The 26354-nt window shown below is 51.2% G+C and overlaps 1 long non-coding RNA gene across 2 annotated transcripts; it reads left to right on the top strand.

Moving 5' to 3' along the window:
• The first annotated feature begins 4753 nt into the window (after positions 1-4753).
• On the top strand, positions 4754-14352 carry LOC142604754 (uncharacterized). 2 transcript variants are annotated; one of them, XR_012838591.1, is made up of 3 exons: positions 4754-5156; positions 7451-7584; positions 8775-9732. It is a non-coding gene; the product is annotated as an uncharacterized LOC142604754 (long non-coding RNA). The 2 variants fall into 2 exon arrangements; XR_012838592.1 differs by lacking the exon at positions 7451-7584 and having other exon boundaries at positions 8775-14352.
• The last annotated feature ends 12002 nt before the right edge of the window (positions 14353-26354 follow it).

The following is a 26354-nucleotide window of genomic DNA, read 5'->3' on the forward strand; positions in this document are numbered from 1 at the left end:
AGGCGCCTGGATGAGATGGCCAATGGTGGGCAGCTGGGACTCATCCACAGCACATCTTGCTGAGGGAGAGCATTGTCTTGCTTTACTGGCTTCTTCTTTTTTTTTTTTTTTGTAGAAAGATGTTGTTGGTGTTTTTTTTGTTTTTTTTTTTTTTTTGACCTGAGTGAGGTATCTGTCCTCTGCCAGGGCTGGGTGAGACCTGTGACGGTGATGTTCCCATTAGCACAAGACTGCTCCTTCCCCCATGACACAGGTAGTCCTATCGATAGCAGAAGACAGGAGCTGGAGGGTATTGTCCTTGAAAATCCATTTCCATTTGTCTTCATATCAGCCCTTGCTTATTGTGGAGCAAAGAAGTCCAAAGGAAAAGGCTGAAGGACTCCCTGGTATATGTAGCAAGCTGATCCTTGGAAATTGATGCCTTTCCATGGACTTGGGGAAGGTACAAAAGTCCTGTAGGTGCAGGGACTCTGTTCAGTGGTCCTGGATCATAGAATCACAGAATGGTTTGGGTTGGAAGGCACCTTAAAGATCATCTAGTTCCAACCCCTGTGCCACAGGCAGGGACACCTTTCACTAGATCAGGCTGCTCAAGGCAATAGGTTGATCCAAGGCAATATCCCTGTTTCCAAATACCCCTGGGACCCAGCTCCAGGCAGCCAGGATCCAGTGACAACTTTGCCCCCATGAGGCTTGCCAAACCTTTCCCACACTGGGGATGTGTTGAGGTAGTGTGGTTAGCTCTGTTTAACCCAGGTGGACAGGAGGTCACCCTTTGTTCTGATATCAAAATAACGGGTTCATCACACATCATTTACTCAAATGCTGCCTGGACAACTTCAAAGCATGTCTGTTTCGGAAGTTCAAGGGAAGTTGATAGCAGCTGGGGATTTCTGTCCCAGGCCCTGGGTCTTTCCATTGCCCAAGAGACACGCTGCTCTTTGGGCTGGACTCATGCAGTTGTGATGCCCTCCTGGCTACCAGGGGCAGAGTTGAAGCTTGAAGCTGCTGTAAGATGGACCATCCTACATCATGCTTCCTGGTGGGCAGCGGGCTCTGTTGCCTCACCCCAAATAAGCAGTGCATTCTTCCATGCAAAGTGGCCTCGGTCCAGCAAGGGCATAGAGATTGCTTGCCACGGAGAGCTGTAACTTCAACAAAGGTTTCTTTTCTCTAAACCTTGACACAATTGTTGGAGTTAAATAAATCTGTCATGCACAAAGCAAACCGTGTTAAACAGCGTCCTCTCCCACTCTAGCCAGATAAAAGCTGGGCACTTCAGCAAGCGTTTAAAAACCATTTTTCATTCCCTTGTGTTCACTCTTCCCTCCTGTTGCATCCTCATTGCACTCATTCAGGAGCCCGCACAAGGACCTGAATTTCTTATAGGAACAAAAAAAGCAGAAGGGGAATAAACCCAGCGTTAAAATCCATTCAGAGCTTCTATTATTTGGGACCAAAAGGGGAAGGTCCCTTGCAGGTCACTTTTAAATGTGTCTGTCTAGAGGCAAAGAGATTCAAAGTGCATTTATCACCCTTATTCACCCTCTCTGTTGTCCACAGCAACTCAGGGATTTTTTCCTGCTTCGTGATGCGATGATTGCTACAGACCTGGCTGGGCTCAACCACCACGCGAGGAAGAAGGGCTCTTCTCTGCCTCACACACCATCAGCACGTCTGTGAGCTGCATACTGCTGTCACAGCGTTGGTGGTGACATGCAAGGTGGAAGGGGCTCGTGATGACTTGTCCCAAAACTCAGCTGGGCTGCAGGGCAGTGAAACCTGGGCTGTGGTGGGAGCAGCCAGCTGGAACCTTTAACGCGTAGTAATTCACCAAAAATGGGGTTTCAGCAAGACCAAAAGGAGCTGTAAGTTCAGGTTTCAGTCATTTGGATGTGTGTGAAAGTGTCAGCGTAGTCCTGCTAGATGTTTTCAAGGTAAAAATGTCTCATTTCAGAAGTGCCGGAGTATTTCATTAGACAGCCTTGAAACAAAACTCTTTTCCTATTTTCATAGGGCATTTTTATTTAAAAGCTGACCCAAAGCAGGAGAATATGAGGCTAAGCAAAACCACTGGGTGTCCCAAAGGAAAGGGTTCCTTTTGGGTCAAGGGGATGAACGACTCCAGATGGTTCTGATCCCTAGGTTTGGTCCCCAGCCCCAGGGACCCTGACCCAGGTGTAGGCTGAGCATGGGGAGAAACCACTAGTGCAGCAAATCAGCAGAGTCACAGCAAACTTTGGGCCTGGAGGGGTGGTGAGGAATAAGTAAAGAGGGAGCCATGGAAATGGCATGGATGGGGGAGAGGAAAAGGTAAAGGCAGCATATGGGCAACAGCAGAGGAGGAGGAGAAGTGGGAGAGGCAGATCTTCTGCTTAGCTTTCAGCGGTGCAAAGGAGGGCATGGTGGGGGAGGAAGAGGCAAAGCCCAGAGTATGGCAAACTGAGGCATGGGTTGGAAGAAGAAGGGTTGGAAGCTTTGGGGTTTCTTCCCTCTTACCCTGTGGGGTTTTGCTGGGAAAAGGATGCCGTGACCCACCCAGGGGTGAGGTCCATGAGGCTGAGTGAGCTTCACTGAGGTTCAGGAGAGGAGTTTAGTTTGGGCAGACTGTGGGGGGAGCAGGGCAGCCAGGCTGTATGACCCAGAGCCTGGGGAGCACCATGGCCATGCCCCGGTGGCCTTTGAGACAGGCGGGACCCATGTGTGCCAGCGGGACAGAGAAGGAGTCATGGGCTGGTGTCTTCCTGTGGCTCCATCTCCAGGATGCCGATGTGGGATGGGGGGGTCTCTCTCCTCTTTGGTACATCTGACAGTGGCTGCTTGGCCATCTTTTCTCTCGCCCCAGTAGGAATAGTCTGGCTTCATGTTGTACCCCCACGGGATCCCTTGCAGCTTCGTGTCCCTTCACATACTGTGCGGGGCTGCTCTTCACCAAGGCCAACACTGTCATCTGTCAGTCAACACGGTGTTACCCCAGCTCCGAATCCAGCTTGGTGCCCTTTAGGTCCCCCCATCTCTCTCCAAACAGGTGGCTATGAATTAATGAGGTCTAGGGATAGTTAGAGAGTTATAAATATCTTCTGAGATGATGAATTTTAATCAGGAGTCTCTAACGAGCACAAGATGAAATCAGGAATGAGAATGATGGTCCCCCAATGGATCTTCATTAACAATTTAAATGACTGAGGTCTTAATTAAAGGGCTCAGGACTTAGCTGAGGGATTACAGATTGCCCAGGGGGAGAAATCAAAGACTTCTAAACCTCTTTTTTATACAAGGTAATGAGCTTTTAAATTAGATTTTTTTTTTTTTTTTTTAAATGAACAAGGCCTTGCTGTTTTATCTGGCTTCTTCACTCATTTAAATGATGCTCAGATCTTGAAATGTGCAACCTTGGCCTGACAGCCCCCTGTCACGTGCAAGTCCCCACACTGCTCCTGTCACCACCTCACCTCCACGTCCCACTAAACACTGACCCTTGGTCATGGACAGCATGGGGGTATCCATGTTCCCCTTGGGGAATCCCCCAGGGATTCCGGATCTCAGGGGAAATGTCTGCAGGGAGACATTGAGATGGGCCCAATCTCCCATCAGCTTTACGACTCCCCTCCTATGCTTAGTTGCTCTGAGTTATTTTTCCTAGAGAACTATACTGCATATGTTCAGCTTGTGTTTGTGAAGAGTTTTGGGATATACAAACCCACATTTTTTTAACAATTGTAGTATTTGTTCATGCTCAACCCCAGGCCCATTGCCTATGGCACACATGCCTCCAGACAGCAGCTTTCCCTCCTAGGCAAGTGTTGATCTTCTCTGCAACACCCAGTCCAGAAACTGTCCTCCTTCCTGGGCTGGAGTCACTTTCTTGTCTCTATTCCTACCCACCACCAACACAAGTCCACCTCGCCCAGGCAGCCTGTTGTGCGATGGGCTCTCCTGAGGCTGAATTACCCGGGTGTGAGGGTGACATCTGAAAGGTGGTGATGGTAACCCACCACGGTGACCTCTGTTAATGGCAGGGTCTTCCTGTGACTGGTGTCTCTGTCACGTCTAGTGGACACAGGGAGGGAGGGGATGCTCAGAGACGGTTGCATGGGACAGATCAAGGGCAGAGGAGGCATTTCAGACCATGGGGCAAAGATGACTTCAGACCTCCTGACCCAGTGCTTCTTTCCAGGAAGAAGAGGGACAGACAGTGGTGGAGCCAGATAGGAGGATGCTGCAGAGTGGTGGATGGAAAGGGACACCCAGGGTGAACAGTTAAGGTGAAAGTGGCTCCAAAATCTGTGGTTAGACTCTTGGGTTTGATGAGGCTCAGGAGTAGGTCTCACACAGAGGGAAGGACAACTCTGTGTCATGCTTCACAGAAGCTGTTCTTCACAAGCATCTCCATTACTGCCAGTTCCCAAATCTCCACTGCTCCCATGGCAAGAAGCTCAAGGAGAGCTATCTGCAGGGGTGGTTTGAGGAACCTGTGTGAAGCACAAGCCATTTAGGAAGAGCAGAAATGCTGCAGCCAGATTTCTTGGCTATTTGTGCCTGGAGGAACAGCATCCATGGGGATCCTCTGCTGATTAATAAGGTCTGAACTTCCCCATGCAGCCTACAGGCATCTGTGAAGTCTTACATCCTCCACCCTCCTCCCAAAAATCTCCCAGGAACATCATATCACTGAGAACTGCACTAGACATTTGGAGATGAAGCTGGGCAAGCTTTCAGAGGGCTGAGAGCGATACACAGAGGCACAGAGTGCTATCCCATGACCTCTGTTTCATTAGGAAACTTGGCTAAAATGGACGGATGCACTTGGAAACTGAAGCAGGAGCCCTTTCCAAAGGGGCTGGCCTGGCTGAGCGCAGTCTGCTTTGGAGCTAAGATAAAGGGCACTATAAAACCTGCGAAAGCCCCTGAACTGGTGAGCTGAGTCTCACCCTGGGCTCCAGGTTGGAGAGCTGCCGTGGCTCCGGCACGGTGATGAAACTGTGGCTGGGAGCTTTGAGCGGCCACAGAATGGGGCATCCTGGCCTCAGAGGGGGCCAGCTGGGAGCCCAGCACGCCCCCATGGACATGGTGCCTCCAGGTTCAGCCACGTCTGCACAGCTCCTGCAGGACGCGGGGGTGACATCAGAGGAACACCAGCTCCTGCACAGCTCCAGGTATGAAGGTGGAAGGATGGGATGCAGCGGGACCGAGCACTGGTTCTGGCAGAGCCCTGCAAGGGAGTGGGGCTGGGGACCAGCCTGGGGCTTTGCACAGGGACTTGGCCTGAGTGAGAGGCATGGGGGTGCAGAGAAACTGCTGTGGAGTCCTCCCTCTTCTTCACACTCTTCTAACAGAGCTCAGCATGGGAGGCATGATCCTAAAAACAGTGCCCATGTGCTTCTGCCCTTGCTCCCTACCCCAAAGGTACCATGGCCCCAGCATCTTGGCTTGCATGGCTTCAGGGACGCTGGAGGGAGACACTGACTCCTCTGAGGAGACAAAGGACCATCACTGACTCCCAAACTGTGTCCTTTGGGAGGCAGAATTGGTCTGTGAAAAGAACAGGAAAAACCCTGGTGTCCTGAGGCAGTGAGCAAGAGATAAGAAGTCCTTCCAGGGCATGGTGGCACTGAGCAAAGGGGGTACTTTGCCTCCTGTGCCTGCTCGCTCTTCTGCAGCCTTGCCCTTGCCCTGGTGCTGTACTGATTTATCCTCCCCATGCATGGTGCACCGAGGGCTCCTCTCCACTAAGCTGTGTCTCTGGACACGCATTCGGGTTTCTGTGGAGATGGGAGACAGCTGGACCATTACCTGTCTCAGACAGAAAAGATCTATCAGGAGGGTCCTTGCTCATTTGGAGACTGCTGAGGATCTGGGGGATTTTGAATACCACCTCTGCAGCATAATGGGTGGGAAGACGCCAGTTTTGTGTCTGAGCAAGTGTAGAGGCTTGTCTCCCCTCCATTGCTTTCCAATCTGAAGCTGGGACAGAGGTATCATCTCAAGATCAGGGCTGGTTTTGTTGTGCAAAAATCCTTGGAGATATTGGTGATGGTGGTGGTGGGAGTTTCTCTGGGTATGTGGTGGGAGGGGCATGAATGGGACTGGGGGAAGGACGGATGGGAAGTGATGGACCCTCCCAGCCACAGAAAGTTGATGTTTTTTTATCACCCCCCCAGCACAGCAGGTACTTTCCAAACCCAAGGAGACTGGCCTTGTCCCAAAGAGCCTGCTGCTGGCAGATGAGGACAACCGAGGTGGTGAGGACTGAGACCTAGCACTAGGCAACATTAATGGAGATTAATGACTTTAAAGGGAATCTCCCCTGTTTCTTTTCTCCTTTTGCTCATCTATTCAAGTCTTGGTGACCATATGCCCTTGTGAGCTCTTTGGAAGTGGCAGCAATCTCCTGCCTGAAAGGGAAAGCTGTCTATGCAAGCTGCGGGGTTCAGGGAGATGGTCCTTGTGGGCACCCTTGATGTGCAACAGGAGATGGCTGCAAACAGGGAGTGACCCCTGGAAGACCCTACCAGAGAGGGTGGCCCAGCTGGGATCTGGAAGGGGAAACTGGGGTCAACCCAGACCCATCTCCACCTTTTCCTGTAAATGAGCCCCATGCTCCTCATAGCTGAGGTCATGCATCCCCTAAAAAATGCCCCATCCATTCAGTTGGTCCCCAGTGTACCTCCAGGTGCTGGCGGTACCTTGCATACCCCCAGCTGCTGCCCATGCTTGCCCTGTTGCAGAAACCCATCCGGAGCGGTGCCTGTGGTGCACCCACCATCGCCTGCATCGACCCCATCGCCATCCCCGCAGCCCGAGGTGTGAGGGTGACTTCACCGGCTGCCCGAGGCTGGCTCAGGAGGGGCAGCAGCTGCGGCTCTGGCGGGGACTTACACCTATCACTCTGTAACTTCTGACGGAGGCTGGATTTGCTGAAATGTTCACTGGATTTTTTCCAGCCTGCTGGGGCCCATAAATCTGGCTGTGCAGAGGCCGCTCCTGCTCTTTCCCCTCGGTGAGCAGGGCTGGTATTTTTCTTGGAGGGCGAGACTGGTTGCAACCCTCCTTCCAGCACCTGCCGCTCCACCTCGAGCCACATTCCTGAGCGGTGGCGGAGAACGGGTCTGTCTCTGCCAACCGGGGATGCTGCGGCCCCCGAGCTGGCCCTGCTTCCCCCAGCTCCGCTGCAGCAAGGCAGTGAGGAGGTACTGGCCTTCTCCCTGCTCCCACAGAAGCCCCTTTTCTCCAGCCATCAATCTGCTTCAGAGCTGGAGAGCCTGGCCGAGCGCGTCAGAGGCAGCACTCTGAAGGCCGTCCCTGATGGCTTCTTCTTGGACAGAGGGACCAGAAACAACCTGCAGATGCTGAACAGGACTGTTCAGCATCGCCCCAGCTCAGCTGGGGGTTTGCTGTGGAGCATGGCTCCAGGACATTTTGTGGGACAATCCTCCCTCTTTTGACATAGGTCTCTCCATGCCTCTCATCTGGAGCTTAGGAGATCTCGTTGCTGGCATGGGGAGCTGCCAGATCCCAAGAAAGAATCTGTGAACCCCAACATGGAGGATCGGTTCTGCCTGCATGGGCCATCTTGATCTCCAGGTTGGTAGAGCAGCAGCTGCAGCCGAGGGATCAGCAGAGCTGGCGGGGAGCTGCAGCAGGTGAGGAGGAGGGAGGTGGCTGGGCTGGGGCATCCTGGCTGCGGCAGGTCTGGATGCCCATCATTTACGGACATGCCTATCATTTTACATTTCTCTCACAGACTGGGATCTGCAACATCTCAGCTGCTTTTCACCCATTGATCCTTTACAGTTCCTCATGCCCTGCTCCAGAGGTGACCTTTGAGTCAGGAGCTCTGCTCTGGCCCTCCTTGTGATGCACAAGAGAGGACTGTGGTGCCACTGATGGATGCTTCAACACTGAGCGAGTGTCCGAGCAGCTCCTTCTTGCTCATCTCCCACAACAATCCTCTTCCCCCATCACCTGGACAGTTTTCCCTGTCTGTCGTCAGCAATTGCCAAATCCCCCACGGTCCCACTGTCAAGTGTGCACGAGTCCCAGGCGTTGTGGGATGCAGTATGGCTGGCCGAGGGATGCAGGGCGAGCCTCATGGCTCCTCCTGGCTCTTCCTGCTGAAAGCCGCCTGGGATGTGCCAAGGGAAGTGTGTGCATGTAAAAGAGGGCACTGAGACACAGCCCTGGGCAGTGCGTGGAAAGCTAACACTGGAGAGCTCTTCCGTGCACCGGAATCGTGTTACATGCCTCGCTGTAATTAGCCTCTGGCTTTCCTTGCAGAATGAGCAATCGTTTCAGTAATCTGCCAGAGCAGAGTTATGGGCATGTCAGGCTGGCACAGGGGGGCTGTAAAACCAGACCTGCCTGACCCACAGCCATCATTTATCAAAAGGAAACCACCTGGCCAGAGAAAAGGGGATTTATTTGCTTCTTCCTTCATCCCAATCTCGCAGGCAGAATGTCAGCTCCTTGGGGAGTCCCGGGCCCCGCCGCTGCAAAAAGCAGCCATTTGTGCCTTGTTCAGCTCTATTCCCCGATGCTTCTAACCCGGTGTTGTGTGCCACACAAGTATCCTAAAAACCTGCAGTTTCTGGTCCCAGAAACATCCTGCACTCATCCCCGATAGCACAGGGACAAGTTAGGAGCATTTTGCACTGGCTTCAAATGGCTCTGTTCTCCAGGCCTGCTCTGCATGGAGATGGGGTGCCTCTGCGGTGATTTGTCCAGGAAAACACTGCGCACTTTCCCCAAATCTTTTTTATTCTGTTTGGTTCCAGGAATGTTTAATAGGAGGTGTCTGAAATCCAGCTTTGGCCAAGGATCATCTCCAGCAGTACAGCTTTTCTGACTGACCATCACCTGCTGAAGATCATGCACCAGGAAAAGGTCACCTAATGGCCCCATGAGGAAATACCTTGTTCTCCACCTCCCCTCCTGTGAGATGTCTGGGATCTTACAAGCAGATCAAGGACTTGGGATATAACTTTGTTCAAATTCAAAAGCACGTTCCCTTGAGTTGCCGAATTTGGCCTGAAAGATTAATTCAGTTTCCTGGTCCTCCTGGTGCACTGTGTGCTCACCTGGTGAGACCTTCCAGCTCCTGCCAGTTTCTGCCCACATCTGTTCCCCCAATATCTGACCCTACCAACACCAGCAGCACTTGGCCACCTTTGCTGTGTGCTAGTTTGGATGCCCAGCACATGACAGCCTCGTGTCTCATGGTAGATGACTCATTTGGGACCTGCCCCAAGTCCCAGTCTGAGATTTCCACTCCAGCCACATCATTAGCTCCCAGCCTTGATGAATGGGCTTGTTAGCCTTAGGTTACTCATAAAGCATCTTTCTTCTGTAGTTTCTGATTAAAAACATCTTTCTGTTTCATCTTTATAGCACTTATGGCTGGGCTGCAGCTTCATTTAACCTCTCTGGCCTAAGTTAGCCAAAAATAAATAAACACAGCAGGTTTACAGAAATATAGCTACCTCCCAACCATCTCTTCTGGACGTGGAGTGACACTTTGCTCTTGGTTTCTTGCCCTCCAAGACATCCCACTTGTCCAGACACTGCCAGCTCACCAGGGTGCTCTTTGCCTCCAGAAACCTTTTGTAGTTCAGTGGTCATCACAGAATCATAGAATGGGTTGGGTTGGAAGGGACCTCAAAGATCATCTAGTTCCAACCCCCCTGCCATGGGCAGGGACACCCTCCACTAGCCCAGGTTGCCCAAAGCCCCATCCAACCTGGCCTTGAACACTGCCAGGGAGCCAGGGGCAGCCACAGCTTCTCTGGGCAACCTGTGCCAGTACCTCACCACTCTAACAGTAAAGAATTTCTTTCTAACATCTAATCTAAATCAACCCTCCTTCAGCTTGAACTCATTCCCCCTTGTCCTGTCACTACACTCCCTGATAAACAGTCCCTCACCATCTTTCCTGTAGCCCCTTCAGGTACTGGTAAGCCGCAATTAGATCTCCCTGGAGCCGCCTTTTCTCCAGGCTGAACAATCCCAACTCTCTCAGCCTGTCCTCAGCAGAGGAAACTCCTAGGAAAAGCCTCACGTACAGCTTACACAGCTCCCTGAGGGGCTTCCTTGATGGACCGAAGCAAAACCTAGGATGTCAGAGCCTTGCCTAGAGAGGTCGTGCAACTCTTCTGACCCCTAAGTGAGAACCTATGGGCTGAAGAGGTGCTCCAAAGGAATGCATCCTTTCCTGATCAAAAAAGAAAGCACCAGTCCCTGTGCCAAGTGCAGAAGGCTGTCTCCAACTCCAGTCAACCTCCTCATGGTCTGGTGGATGGTCATGCTGAGACTAGACGAGAGACAGCTCCAGCAGTGTACTGCCTCTGGTGTTTCCTACTGTGTCCCAGCACAGCGTGCTGCCCAACCTGTGCCGAGCCCCACATCTCATGCAGAGGACACGCGAGTGCCTGAATCTGCTCCTAGAGCTGACATCTCCCATCGGGTACTGCCTGGTGGATCAGTGCAAGGTGTAAAGTCTGCAGGAGAAAGCTTCGTCCCATGTTCGGCTCTGGCTGGACGAACCTCAGGCCAAGGCAGGGGAGCTGCAGGTGAGTATGTGTGTGCACAAGATATGGAGGCTGGAAGAGCAGGGTTTGAGGAGGATGGATTACAGCGTGCACCCAGATTAGTGCTTCAGAGTGGCTGGAAGTGCTGCCTGGTGTTTGCTCCCTTTCTTTTGCTACTCTCAGATCCAAAGAAACAGCTGAAATCTCTGAAAACAGTGAACTTAGAAGGAAAGAAAAACCCAAACCTCAAAAACTGAAAAGATCAAGGGAGCTTGGAAGGCTTTATCTTCTGAGAATCTGGGATTATTTTTGGGAAGACAAGTGGGGCAGAGTGGTGAAAGGCAGCAGATAGCCCCTGCCTCTGATCCCACCGCGCTGCGGGTGCTGTAAGGCCACCCCATCTCCTGGATCCAGCTGGGCAAATCCCAGCCTGTGGAGAGCCAAGACTTGGATTTATTTCTGCAGTTTCCCATTATATGAATGTCCTGCTGGAACAGCACCAAAACACAGTGTCGGGAGTTTTGTAACACTGTTTTCTACGGCAGTGCATGGAGCTCGCACATCCCACATCCAGCCTGGGCTTCCTGGTGCAGTCAAAGGGCCAGATGAGGCCAAAGGGATATCGCCTCTCCTGCAGCACCCCAGATATTCAGAAATCCAAGATAAATAAAAGTGTCACTGAGAGGGAGAGAGGAGATGATACAGTGGGATGCGGGGCCCAGAAGAGGGGACATGTCCCAGCTTCATGGCTTTTTCCTAGGGTGTATGCTCGGATCGTGTGGGGTAGTTTGTTCCTCTGCCATGACCCTGGCTGCAACTGTGTCCTTCAGCTCTGAAAGCTCTTCCTCCCCTCTCCAGAAATATTTCTTCAGCAGGGAGCCAGGATCTAGGCACAAACCATGAAATAAGGCAAATTACCACCCATCATGTCCACGGTTTAAAGATGCTGTGGTGAGAGACATTAGAAACATTACACTTTGGGGCAAATCATGTCACAGTGGTCAGCAAAGGATTAGCTCCCACCAGCACGTGAACTAAAGGTAGACATGTGGTCTGTTCCCCTAATGCTGTTGGTTTTCCTGTAAAACTACAGCATCACTTAATGCAGGGACCCCTTTCCACTGGATGCAGGCTCTACAAAGCACTGCTGGCCTGGCTACACCTGCTGGGCAGGTGGGAAAAAAATCACCTTGCTGGCCAGGAAAAGCCCACATACGTTTTCCTGCAATGTTTTCAGGCAGAGGAGCTGGGTAGCAGCTGCCCTCCAAGGAGAAGATTTTTGCACATCCACAAAACAATGCTGTCCACAGTCAAGGGGTTTTTCTACAACGGGTTTCTGAGATGGCAAAAAGTGGCTACTTTGTGGGTTTCTGCTTGTAACACCTTACTCTTTAAGATTATGACATAGGTTTAGAGAAATAACTGGTTCAAAGTTATCACCCTCTCACCTTGAACTCTAAAGCACTTCAGCAAAGCATCCATGTGAGGTGAAGGCATCCCAAGTTTGGCTGGTCCAAGCAAGGTGGGTGATTCACCCCTGCCCAGAAGGAGCACGCTGTCTGCCTCCCTTGCCGGGAGGCTGCTGCCACTCCAGACAGACCCGTCTCGTACCCAGGTTGCACAATCCTGCTTGGCAGCTCAGGCTGCCGGGTTGCAAAACATGAAGCTGTCCGCTGCAGTCACACTCCGGCGACTCATCCGAGAGCCATTGAGCTCATCTGTCAGGGGTACCAGGCTTTCCAAAAGCAAAGATGCCGATAAACAGGGTTTTAACAAGCAGTAAATTGGGTAAATCCATATTTCCTACTGAAAATGGGCAAGAAAAGCAGCTACCGCAATGCCCCCAATATTGCGGATGTCAAGGCGTGTGCACGGTGCTGGCTGCTGGCAGGGAGAGGGAGGAATGGGGAGGGAGAAGGGATCATTTTTCACTTTTCAATACATTTTTCATTAATAAAGCACCTGTGTGAGTGCACATCAGGCCCCCTCTGCAGCGGGGAGCTGGGGCAGCACCACGCTGGGTGGTTGTGCCGGCTCCCATCACCAGGCAGGGCTGTCCTCATTGAATGTGGTCAGAAGTAATCCCACACAATTATTCTGAACAAGCACTGTTTTCCTTGGAAATAAAGGGCCTTCTTTCAAAATATCCCATTTTTATGAAATATTGTTTTTCTGCTGCCAAGTTTGATTGGGATTTTTTCCAAAAATTATGATTTTTTAAAATTATCTTTTTTTTTTAACCTGAAAGTCTCCCAAAAAACTCCATCAGAGCAAATGGAAAGAGTGTGGAGAGAATGTGTTTTTTGTTGGCTCAACACTGCACCCGGACTCAGCATGATGAGTAACCTTGGTTAATTAACAAACAAAGATACTGTGCTGCCCCAGAGCGATGCACTTGCTATTACTGTGCATCCACGGCTTGCTGCAGACTGAAAAACCAAGACACTCAAACCTGAAATTGCTCAAACCTCTTCTGATTACTGCTAAGTAGCTTGCCCTGAGAAATTATGTGAAAGTAAAGTACAACATTTTACCTATGTGTGTTGAGTCGGGGAGGCTGACAGCCTGTACACAACGCTCCCTCTGCCTATTGGGCTGGCAGACACAATTTTCTCATTTGCACTGATTTCTGCATCGTCCCAGAGGTCCCCAGGAAACATTTCTCTTTCCTTCATCTCTGAGGACTGTGTCTGCTCCCTGATCTTCCCAGAAGTTTTTTCCCCAGTTTTTCCCAGATTGCAGCCCCAGTTGTGAATTTCTCCTGCCTACACCTATCTCTGCCATTCAACCATCCCCCCCTCCTTATGGCAGCACCAGGGAGGTGCAATTTGTCCATCCTCCAGCCAGGAGGCTGTTCCTCTCCCTGGAAAGATCTGAAGAATATGTTGCAAAGAAGCAACTCGCAGACATGGGGCAGGAGAAGGGCTTGTGCCTGTGCGTGTTCTCATGTTGCCCACCAAAACCAAACTAGGACAGTCCTGCTAAGAAACAGCACAGAGAAAAATAAAGAGGAGGAAGCCAAAATGTGCTGGTCCAGAGGAGAAGATCAAATGCTGCAGAGATGAAGGGTCCTTCCCTGGGTGTTTCTTCACCGCAGGGCAATGGTGGAAGAAGAGAAACTTCTTGTGTGGCTCCAGCTCCCGGCAGAGCAGAGTGCGCACCTTTGTGCTCAAGCATGCAATATACAGCCAGTAACGCTGTAATAGAGCGGCGGAAAAACACATGGAGAAAGCAAAATCCAGCAGAGTCAAATCATCAGGACCCACCATAGCACATTCAGCACTCTTGCCTAGTGTGCAGAAATTGGATTAGGAATATGTCCCAGAAAAGGGATGTAAGAAAACCTTTCTCCTGGGGTAGCTTTTCCTGCACAGAGAGAGGGGACTGTTAAACTGGTGTAGGACAGCTTTTCCAACCACATGACAATGGCCAAGGCCACTTTGTCATTAAAATTGCCAGCCTGTGCTTTAAATAGCATAGTTTGTAGGCTGAACTTTAAACTCCTTGACTAGTCATTACCAAGTTTCCTAGAAAATTTTGGCATGTGAGCTCATTGTCGGCATTTAAACAAGCCTGGATGCTGGTGCTCTCCATCCCCATCACTGCAAGCGGGGATGTCAGAGGTTTCTCTTTCCTGTGAAAAGCCCTTAAGCTAGCCAGGTAATTAATTTTCTGCTTTTGAGGAGAGCTTAGTCTGGCAAGGAGTTCAAGGCAGGAGCATTAGCAGAGCTCAGCTCCCGCTGAGCCTCGGGAGAGATGGATGTACCTTCTCCTCGGGGCCTGCTCCGCTGGGAGGCAGCTCGTGAAAGCAAAATAGGCTTCCTAACAGCAATTGCATCCTGAGTCATTATTTTCAGATACTTGAGTGTCAGCCAAGGACATACAGTGAGTATGTCCCAGCCCTATGGGTTTTATCGCCCTGTTATTCCACTGTGCACGGGGTTGCTGCCTTTCCTGGGTTTTGCATGGTTGACCCAGCTCTGCCTGACTTCTCATAGACCTCGGTGCCACCCAGCAACAAGCAGAGCCCAGCGCATGTCTCAGAAGCCCTGAGGTGGTGTTGCATCCTGGGGTACCAGCATTACACCATTTCCCCGTCCAGCACGCAATGTGTTGGGGTCTCACCATAAGCTGTGGTCTTTCCACATGGGAAATCCTCCGGGCAGGGGCAGCTCGGGTTACTCAGGGCCCTGGAAGCTTTTCCGAGCGCCTTACAAACCAGACAGGTTATTGCACAAATTGCAGCAGACGTTTCCGCCTTCTCCTGTCCACGGCTACTTCAGGAGGTGCGAAGGGAAGGCCAGGGTGTTGTTTCTGCCCCATCTCGTTGTTGCAATGGTCGTCCTAAGGGAGCGGGCTAACAGCCTTCTCCACGTGCTGGGATCGGTGACCTGAAGGTCCATGTGAGGTGATTTGATGAAAGAAAACCACACATTTTGCCAAGTCTTTTTGCGCCGTTTGCTCTTCACTGACAACTGCCAACCGTGCCCCAACCACCTCCCCAGCTGGTCATGGTGGACGTGCTCCTGCACGGTGAGAGCAATAGCTCTGGGTTCATGGACAGGCTGGTGGTGGCCCCTGTGCAAATCCAGATACGGCTCCCAGGTCAACAGGGCTAAATCGGCCACTCGGGTCAACAGGCTGGGCTGTGTCTGCCCGGCACACTGCTCCTTGCAAGTCCCCAGTCTCGGTGCCGTGCCAGCTCTTGGCCCCGAGAGGTACGAGCACCAGCCACCCTGCAGACGTCATGTCCTGGTTTGGGTGCCTGAGCCCACAGAGCAGAAAATGACTCTGCAACAGCTTGCTGCATTTTTTCAGGGGCTGGGGGATCCCCTCCCCCCGTGGCCGCTGCTGTGTGTAAGTGTTTTATTGTTTGCCTGTTGAGGTGTGAATGAAGTAATGGGTTTTCTCCATCACTTCATCCGTCTCCGGCTGACAGCTTTGCTTAGACACATTGTGCTGTGCTGTATAAACCCTGTCACCTTGCCATCTCCAAACAGACAGCTTCCTCTGGGAAACTGTAATCAAGCCCTCCTGAGCACTCAGCTAGCACTGTCCGCGGCTCGTAAATCACGGCGGCTTTCCTGGAAAATCGCGAGAGGAGACAGACGGACCGACACACACGCACCCAGCCGTGGGGTCCCACGGCTCCCGGGCAGGCAGGCGGGCAGGAGCTGCGGGGCTGGCCACGGGCAGCGGGGCTTTCCGGGAAGGAGGGAAACGTTGGCTGCCGATGGGAAACATGCCTGGCTGGGGTGAGAGGACCTCAGTGAGGTGAGGAAATGTTTCTGCTGACCCCAGCGCTGCACCAGCCTGTGCATTGGCTGGCACTGCAACAGCATCTCTGATGTGCCCAAGGTTGCAGGTGCCTGTTTTGGGAGCCAGGGCTGACCCACTGGCAGCAGGGATGCTCACCGAGGGTCATTCGTGGTCTCCATTCCCAGCCATTAGATGGGTGACCCCTTTGCCCCAGTGGTGCTGAAGTCTTCTCTGATTCCAAGTTGTTGTCCCACGTCGTCAGAGAGGGATCATGAACCTGGCTGGGCTGCTGCTCCTGAGTGCTCATCTATCTCAGGGTGGTGCTGGGCACCCCTCAGCTCCCCATGCTGGGGCAAGCATCCCTTGAGAAGTGCAATGGGGGACAGCACCCAGCCTGCAAGGCCTTGAGGTCACGGATCTGCTCCTCCACGCCATATTCTCTGCTCATCAAGTCTCAGCTTCAAACTGCTCAGCTTGTGCATCGCCCCGGGCCTCCTGGCAAGCTGCCTCTGCCTGGGACCTGTCAGTCCTCCGGGACCCCAGCCATCAGTGCATCAGCAGCAGAGCTGCCATGTAAACCTCTCGACAACCAGGAGAACAATGCACAGGGCTTTTCTCTGTCCACCTGGGTTTAAATATTGTGTCAGGAAGCAAGACGGCTGCTCCTGTTAGCAACCCATGCCTGACACTCAGCTATTTTGGGGAGGATGCTCAGCCAGCTTCGATTCAGAGCTGGTGGGAGGTGAGCTGGCCACTGCCACGAGCTGCCACCACCATCCCCGGAGCTGCATGGGCAGCAGTGTGCACCTGTGCAAAGCACCCACCCGTGCACGCCGTGGGACCAGTGTGTCCTGGTTGATTGGGGCAGGGGAGACATGGCTGAGGGTTTTGCCCTCCCAAGAACTCTCTTCTCCAGGGACTCTTCAGTTGGAAAAAAATTGTGTGCTATTTTTTGCCGTTTTCATCCACTGGCTCAGGAAATTTCATGCAGGTGGGAGCAGAAGCAGGGTGGGAATGACTGGTGCAGCACTGGCTGGAGAAGGTCTGTCCTCCCTCCGAAGGGACCGGACACCTCACTTCCTGACGGACCTCTGTTGCCATTAGAGATATCCATTTTGGAGGACAACAAGGCTTTATAGACCAAAGTCCTCATTTCACCACCCCTTTTCCCTGGAGTCCATCACCAGGCTATCAAGCTTCCCCTTGTCTGACCCCAAACCTGTGTTGGAGGTGCTGAGCTCCATAAAACAGGCTGGGAGCTGCCTGGAAGCTGCACCTCTCTGGCTGCAAAGGAGATGAAGGGGAGTCGCTGGCCCAGCACAGTTGGCGGGGAGGCATATATCTGGCTTGTGATGATGGAGCGTTAAATACCAGAAAAGCAGGAGAGGAGACAGGGGCCAAGCTGGAGTGGGGGCTCTCTGTGAAATACAAGAGGACTTTACGTCTCTTTTAGGAGCCTGCAGCAGCGGCTGATGTTGAGCTGGAGCACGGTGCATTAACCTGGGATTATGAGAAGACCAACGATCGCCTGCCCGGTGCTGTCATCCTCGGCGTGACGGATCCTTAAGGACTTTGCCGGTATGGTCCTGGAGGATGGACCAGTGCAGCCGGTGTGTGTGTGGAGAAGCTGCCAGTGGGGAAAGGCAGTGAGCCCGGGCCCCGAATCCCCAGCACAATTCAGGAAACCATCAGCATGATATGCAGCCCTAATTAGAGGGGAATAAACTTAGCAAAGAATTCAAACATAAATTTGCTCTTGCTGATTTCAGACTTCGCACACGTTCACTGAGCGGACGGGTTCCCCCAGGACCCCGTACCGAGCTCTGCACTGTCTCTGATTTATAAGGTCCTCTTGGACATGTTAAATATAGTATTAAGTGTAATAAATGTAGATCACTTTCCTAAATATTCTGTGATTTATGCCCAGGCTCCTTCCCCTGAGAGCTTGGCTCATAAATCCTCTGTGCAGAGCTGTCGTGGGGGGCACATTTCCTCGGGCGAGTTGGAGAGTTAATAAGCGGGAAGGGAGCACCAAGCGTGAAAAGGAGCAGGGGAGAAAAGCCAATATGAGGAGGGTCAGAGTGAAAGCGAAGGGAGCTGTGGGGAAGGAGGGAGGGCTCCCCTTGGCCTTTTTCTGGCACATGTGGCACCCCTGTGTTGGGCAGCAGGACGTTGTGATGTTCCTGTCGGGAAAGGGGCTGTAGATGCCTCCTCCATGCCAGGCAATATGGCCCCATAGAAGTCTGCAGGAAGGGTCCTGAAGCCCTGGGCACTTCTGCAGGGCCAGGGTCCATGGGTGGGAAGCTGCTGCTGCAGTTTGCAGATTTGCTGACCCTCCTCCTGTGCCAGCTTAAAACCAGTTGCATTCTACTGGCGTGGGCTGCTCTTTGCTTCTCTTCTCTGTGCAAAATTCACCATGGATCATGTGCAGATTAAACAGGGAAAAGGCTGGAGGATGTGCTGCTGGAGGGAATGGGAAGGGTTTTACCTTTACCTACCAGCAGCCTGGGGAATGGATGTCCTTGGGATGCCCAGGGCAGCTCTCCACCCATACCCTGGGGACCACGTCGAGACCAGCATGCCAGGATGCCCTCTGTTAGATGGGGCGGCTCCGAGACCCTTGCAGTGGTGTTAACCCCACCGCAGTGGGGACACAAGAACTGTTGCAGAGAAGGGCCAAGGGGTGTGAAACAGGGGAAGGTGTTTTGCACATTTCCCTGCAGGGCTGTGGCAGGGGCCTTCCTCAGCTGAGCTGCTGCCTTCTTCGAAATTACCTTGATACTTGTATCTGCTGATGCAGTCCTTCCTCCCTGCACTCCCTCCCCTTCCCACCCCAGGCACCTCTTTTTCCTCATCTTAGTGTGATTTACTCCCTTTTGTTCCTCCATCCTCCTCTGGCAAGGTCCAGAAGGACGGGTTATCCTTCAGCTAAGCCCTCACAGACCTTCGCTCTCCTCCCCACTGGCCATCTCTTCCCCCCGCTTTCTTCCAGCGCCCATTCTCCATCCCCATGGAGCACACCAGCTCATCACCTGGCCTCTCCCTCCTACGGGACCATCCTCTCTGAAGCTGCTGCTGCAGCTCAAGCACTACCTGGGCAGAGCAGGGACCAGCGGCTGAAATCGTGTCTCCCCTGAAGAAGCCCGACCACCCCTGCAGGCACTTCCCACTCCACCCGATGAGAAAGCAGCCTAGGATGAGGTGTGCTATCCGATGGAAAAGCAACGCTGCAGGCTGGGAAGGGTTGCAAGTTCAGAGAAGAAACCTCTGGGCCAAACAGGAAGGGGACCTGTTTGGAAAGAGCCTCCCAAAAGGGAAAAAAATGGGAGAAGTGGAAAAAAAAAAAAAAAAGCTGCAGATTGACATCAGCGTGCCCTGCGGAGAAAGGCTCGTTTGTGATCGCGGACCGTGCTTCCCGAGGAGGACAAGAGGGTGATTTATCTGCAGGAACAAGAGATGGGACAGGCAAGGAGAGATATGAAATGTGGATTTGGTCAGAGAAAACGGTCCTGCCAGCCCTCGGCACAACAAGGGAGGCTGTTGTGGGTGAGAGGATTCAGCAGTCCCTTTTTTCAGAGATGATCGCACCAGTTTGCCTCCTTGGTACACGCAAGGATAATCTCAGCATGCGGCTTCATCACCACTCGACCACAGCCAAAGCAGGAGGGCTAGAGCGGGGCACGAGGCCAGCTCTTTAATGACCGTACTCTGCATTACGGATTTCCAGTAAAAATCCATCATGATTAACGCATTGCATTTGTCACAGCCTAGACTTTCATGACAAAAAACATGACTTTTTGGGTTTTCTCACAACAAGTCATGTTCTTTGTAATCTAATAAGTGCTGCTCCCCCACAGTCCTTTACAAACTCAGCTCTGTTTGGTTCCCGGGTCGTCACAGATGGGAAAATGACCAGAGCTGTGAAACGCTTTCATGCCATTTGTCAAGTTTTATTAAATGGCCTGGAATATTTTTATTACTGAACAAGGGTTTCTCAGTGGGGCTGGGGACCCCGCATGGGCCCTCCTCCATCTCCAGGGCTTTCGTGTGTTTTGTGTGACTCTTTTCTCCCATTTTGCCCCCACAAACAGGCAGCCTTAATAAGAATCTGAGATTTCTCAGCAGCCTTGTGTCAAGCGGGGAAACCTAGAAGAGCATTTGTATTTAGTTGCTTGAAGTATTTAAGAGGCTTACGTGCACAAATGACAACAAACAGGCAGCGAGGTACAAAACCCCATAAAACCATTTTTCCCCTATTGGGAGGAGAGGAAAAACCACCCTGTGCAGATTTGTTCCCATTGGTATCAGCAGGGCTGTAAGAAGCTCCCACAGATGAGGATGGGCTATGGAGGTCACATCACTAGTGTGACACACCTTCTGCCCTCCATCCCTGGCCATCTCTTCCCTGTGCCGTGCCATTTCATGGCATGCCACACCATCCCACCCTATCTTATCTCATCCCATCTTGCGTTTCTCAGTGCTGACCTCCCGGTTCCCTGCTTGCAGTTAGTTTGTAAGGTCAGCACAAGGATCGTTGCATGGAGAATGCATCCTGTGCAGTTAAAAAGTCTCTTGGTCTAAACTGTTACAATGAAAATTGAGGAAGGACGTGAAATCATGGCTGCTGATATAAACTATAAAGTAACAGGCTGGTCTCATAGTACAATATATATATAACCAGAGGGTATTTGTGATCCATGCCACAGAAAGCCCACATACAGCTTAGCTATTTATTGCAGAAATTTCAGGGACTTGGCAAAGAATGATAAGAAGGATGTAGGCTTGGAAAGCCAGCCTGGCCACGGGGCTTTGCAATGAGCGGTGGGCAGTCCCCATCATGGTCAGCAAGGAGGGTTTGCCTGGGAGACAAAAATATCTTGATTGCTTTGGCCAGACATTAATTACCAGGCAGGAGGACGGGTCTTATCCTGGGGCAGACTATCCGCTCCCGTCAGGTCAGGCAAGGCACAGGCAGGACCCCAGATGACCTGGATGTCTGGGGACGACTCTGCAGCACCTCTGTGTTTCTGAGTCCTGGGCAGTGGTGAGCTGAGCAGAATTTAATGCTAGAAGTTCATTTTTCTGTCTCTGGGAAATTATTTTCCTGTGATGACAGCAGGGCTGGGGTCTCTGCCTGGACTGGTACCAGTCTGGGGGGATGAAGGTAAAGCCCAAGCACACTGGAGTGCAGATGAGGGACGCACTGGAGGTGTGGGGGAGGTTTTCCAGCCAGAAAGGAGTGGTAGGACAGTCCTGAAGAGATTCCCCTGCACATGTGGTATCAAACACAGACCACTGGCTGAGAGCCTATGCCTTAGGGCAGCAAATGGCACTGATTTAGCCCATAAATTTTGGCATGGCAAGTTCTGCAGTACCTTGAAGGCTGGGGAGTCTGTAAGATTACCTCTGAAATCGATAACCAATAATCCTGGTCCAATAAACCAGGGTCTGTAGGGTAATGTCTCCCAAGTCTCAAGGGCCAGGAGTGTGATTTGGATAATACGTTATGCACAGCGCCAACAGAAATGAGCAGTCTGCTGGGGAGTCTGCTCATCGGATGCTGCATCATGTGCTGTATGAGCTACTAGATGGGATTATTTACTCAGAAACAACATTTTCCTCTTTGTAAGCCTCAAAGCAATCATCGCTGTGTAGTGTGCATTCCCCTGTGCAGCAAAGAGCAATGCACCCTCCAGCCTAACCCATGAATAAGGAAGAAATATTTGAATTTTATGAAAGTCTCTGTAGGTTGGAGGATGGTTTATGGGACCAGATCCAGTATATATAGTATATATATAATACTGGAGTCCACAGACCAGTTTGGTCAGGAGGAGAACCCAGTAAGGAAATTCAGGCTAATTTCTTAGCACAATGTATTTTTTCGTATTACAGGTGTCAGTCTCCCATCACATGTATATAAGGAGGATCCAGACAAACCCAGGGAATGGTCTTCTTCCAGGAACCTTTGCAGATAGGTGAATGGGAAAGGAAAGGACCAAGTCCTTTGTTAGGGTTTTTGTCCAAAGCCTTTGGTTTTCTGGGTTGAGGCTGATGCTGGGAACATGGCCCAGCTGTGGAGTTCACGGAGTCACAGACCTGGGACACCAAATCCCCCCGAAGCCATGTCCAGTCTCCCTTCCTGCTGCCTGCTGTGGTGGTGGCTCTCCAAGAGGTCAGTGAATTGTACGGCATCCAAGCACTGTGTTTACCCTTCTGCCTTAGGCATTGTTTTTCAGAGCTGCAGGTTACTTGGTTTTTCCCCTAACAAACTTGCTTGTACTTCCTTAGAAGTTTGCTGTGTGTTTCCATTTTGCAAATTCATTTTATTTCTTTCTGTCCTTAGTCCTAAGCACACTCAGCTGTTTGCAACTTTCCCTATCGTATTTGGTGCTGGCAGTGTGTCAGAATCTCTCCACTTTATCTTATCAGAATAGTAACTTCTCTCTCCAGATATTCATATGTCCAATTTGCCTGTTTCCCTTCTCACCAATTTAATTTGCTTCTAATCTTGTGGGTAGTTTCAGGGCTGTTGCTCAAACCACTTGGGATTTTCTGCTGTCGTTTGTGTCGTTTATCCCTTACAGAAACCTGGGGATATTTAACCTGCTTCACTACCAGCATCTGCTAATTTGATGGTGCGCGAGCTAGCAAACGTGGCTGTTACAGATCTGTACTGATCATTTATTTCCCTTTGCGATTTTGCAAGCAGCACTTTTCTGATCTGGCCCATTGTTCATCTTCACTTGCCAAGGTGATCCTGAAATGTTCAGTCTCTTTCCTCATTCAGTGCAGCTCCTGACAGCCACTCGGTTTCTCATGAGTTTGACACTCTGGTTTGGTGCACCACGCATCATTGCTCCCCTGCTAGCACAGGACATGCTGCAGCGTACCCTGTTGCCATGGAAGGTTTTAGGTTTTTAACATTTTTCTTTTTTTTTTTTTTTTTTTTAAACTCCTGTTTCCTACTCAGTAGTAGCACTGGAAAACACAGTCATTTCTGAAGGACGTGAGCTCTGCCATCTGGTTTGGGGAAGGGGTATTTTCTTGGAAAGGATGCATCTGAAAGCTGTCTAAAGGAGCTGTGTGCAAGAGAAATCAGGAACGTCCTGGACTGGGACAACGATGCCTGGCGAAATGTACTGCTGGAAACACAGGGTGGGTGGAAAGGGGCTCGGGGGGGTCTCCAGACCAAGCTCCCATCAGCAGCAGGACTGTCTCCAGCACTAGATTGGGGTGGCCAAGGCTTTGTCTAGCTGAGACCTGGAAAACCCATCCTGTACCTCTCTGGGGACCTGTCCCAAGTCTGCAACACCCTCCTGGGGAAGAAGAGTTTCTCAAAGTGCTGCCCGGACCTACCAAGCCCGCATATGCAACCGTCGCCCCTGGTTCCATCGGTTTGGCTCTGTGCCCTTTGTAACTGGGCTCCAAGTAGCTGCAGCTGCACTTCGTCGCAGGGCACTGTCAAGGTGGCACTGTCGGACTGCCATACAGTGCCTGGGCTTGGTCAGAGCTCAGAGGAGACCCCGGAGTCAAGACGCCTGGGCACCAGTCCTCGTATATCCATGTGGCAGGCTCCCAAGGACCCCACAGCTGCCACTTGTGTGAGCAGAGGTGATTTATGCTGACTTTTCATTTTGTTGTTTAGTAAATCAGGAACTTGGAAATCAGCATGGTTTCTTGTGCGAGCCTCACTAACGGCCGAGGTTATCACAACAGCTATAAATCCCCCATGATTCTGGATGGGAAATCTCATTATTTCTCCTCTCTCCTCCCCTCCCTAGGCCATGAGACCTGGCAGAGCCACGGGAGAGAGGAGTTGATTCAATCCAGCTCCGGCTGAAGTGATCAACCATGAATCATCATCTCCTGTAGACCCTCTCCTTTGCTGAGCCTTAACTCCCAGGGAAGCTGTGCTGGCTGGTCCATGAGCAGGCACTGCCTCTGAGGCTGAAGCACAGTGAGGTGGGACATCTCCTGCCCTGACAAGGCAGACTGTCGTGCAAGAGAGGTAGAAACCATGCTGCCCTCCTTTTTTTGTCCACTCCTGCACTCTCTGTAGAGACGCAAAATGGCCAAGACAGAAGGTGGACAAGGATGCTGGACAACCACCATGATCAGGTCTTCTAGGACTGGATAAGACTATGAAAGGTCTTCAGTCAGCTAGGACATGAGAAAAACCACTCATGAACAAAGACAGACCCAAAGGGTATTCCTCTCCTCTCTCTCCTGCCGTCTTCCCATCCGTCTCTGCCCCCCCAGGAGGGGAGTGTTTCCGCACCACACTGCCCCATGGTCGCACTTTCCTGCTGCCTGCACCCCTCCTCCTGCATCTCCTGGCCCTTGGTCCTGTCTTAGATGTTCCAGAGCCTTGCAGTAGGCATGTGGGGAAGGCATCTTCCTCCTTGTCAGCAGCCCAAGGGAGTCAGATGGTTTATGACCTTCCCTGCACTTGGCAACCCTCTGGAGAAGCCGTGGGTGTCCACATTAAGTCCTTTTTCGCTGGTACATCTTGTACGAATTGCTGCTAAAATAAGGAACTGCTGCACCACAGCACGTCAGTCCCCCAGAAAGACGTCTCCTTTTCATCCGTTGTGATTCACTCCCTGCCACCCCATTTTTGGATAACAACAGCGGAGGGTGAGACGGAGGATACCAAGTCGTCTGGGTATCTCCATCCCAACATCTCCTCCTTGCCTGCTCCCCCCATCAAACCGTCCTCCCTTCTGGTCTCCCTGGTGGTCTCCACTGCTGTCCCCCCCAGCTTTTCTGCCCCTCTGCTCCCCTCTATCCCATGGGGCATGAGACAACCGCAGGGGAGGATGCTGCTCCAGAGGAGGGCACCCCGCTGGCTCATGTGATGGCTTTATAATATATTCCAGATTCCCCTCCATTCCCATCCCTGCTGCGTTCTATCATTTCCCTGGGTTTTTGGTGGTTTTTGGGGGTTTTTTGGTTTTTTTTTTTTTTTTTGATTGCTGCTGAGCACAGATCTCTGTGTGCATATTTTTGTTAGTAGCTCAGTCATTTCATTCTTATGTTCCTACACAAGTCTTGGATGCATCATTGGGGCCCTTATTGCTCTTCAGTGTGTCAATTTATTCCACCATCTCCTTCTGACACCACCGTTGCTTGTTTTATAACCTGAAATGAGCAGACTTTCTCCCCAGCACCCTCTGTGAAGAAACCACTCAGCTTCCCATTGCTACTTTTTGCCATCACACACTGTTTCTCTCTCAGGCTTCCAGCTACTCAAAACCATCAGAATTTATGTCTTTTCATTGCTTATTTTTATACCTTTTTTATTTTATAACATTTTTTGCCATTCGCTCTGATGAAATCCCATCCTAATTCCCTTGTTAGGTAATCCCTGGCATGCTTTACTCTTGCTTCTATTGCTTGCACTAAGGCTGGATTTCCTTTTTCTGAAGTACCCTGTTCAGCTCAAATACACGATGAAACACCGTCATTTCAGCAAACGCTGTTGATTTTCTTTCCCACATGGGCCTTTCTGCTTTTCCTCTTAGGATATGCAACCTTCAAAGCCTCATTGATGGGCACATACACGGCTTCCATATCAAAGCTATGGCCTTAAATGAATTTGCCTTTAGGGCCCTTTAAATGAACTCTCCTCATTTATTTATTTTGAAGTAAGTTCCCACTTTCTAACATTGAGCAGCCTCCAGCAGTTTTGGAGGCAGCACTTCCCCCAGTGACTCTGGCTAATTGCATTGTGATCACTGGAAGTTAATAGCTCACCACTGGCTGCTCCTTGAAGTAAAATCTCCATGTGACTTTGCAGTGAGGGCAGAAATGGCAAGATATCTATTAAAAAAACCCCAAACAAATAAACAACCCAGGCAGTAATCGTAACTCTGTGAGTTGCTGTCTGGCTCAGATCAGTCACCTCTGCCTGAACTGGAACCCAAATAATTCGTACTGTGGTTGCAGTTATTTGTGGGAGAAATGTCAATTTTGATAACGGTCATTACAATCAGTTTTCAGGGACATAGAAGCTTAATTACTAATTCAAAGCAGTTTTGTCAGATGGGTTCTGGATTCCTTGACTCCAAACTAAAGACATGAAAATGAGGCTTGAAGCAGCAGATATTTCCCCAAATACTGCAGATTCCCAAACTTTTCAATCCAGACTAAATTGCAAGCACAATTATACTCATGCCTGGGCTGAAATGTGTGTCTTAAAAGCATCGCTTGCAAAAATATCCTCTGTGTGCCGTGGTGAGAAACTACTCCTCTAAAGCATGCCTTGCTGGGCTGTCCCCCTGTGCTGCCCAGAAGCTCCAGGGCTTGTGCTGAGGGTTTGCAGGCATGTTGCACCTCCGATGCATCCCCAACTCCCACATAGCATGGGCTGGCATGGTCTGAGCGCAGCATCCTGCCCAAGATGCCCTGATCAGCAAGGCAAAACTTCCTGAAACACGCAAGGCAACTTCTCCCCCCTGAGGGCTCTCTGCACGCCTGCTTATTTATAAATAGCAACTTCATCCCCGTGTCCCCGCAGAGGGACACCGCTCCAGCTGCCCTCAGCCCCCAAATAGCTCCTGGATGAGGAGG

The sequence above is a fragment of the Balearica regulorum genome, chromosome 21 (assembly GCF_011004875.1).
Source record: "Balearica regulorum gibbericeps isolate bBalReg1 chromosome 21, bBalReg1.pri, whole genome shotgun sequence".
Classification (NCBI taxonomy): domain Eukaryota; kingdom Metazoa; phylum Chordata; class Aves; order Gruiformes; family Gruidae; genus Balearica; species Balearica regulorum.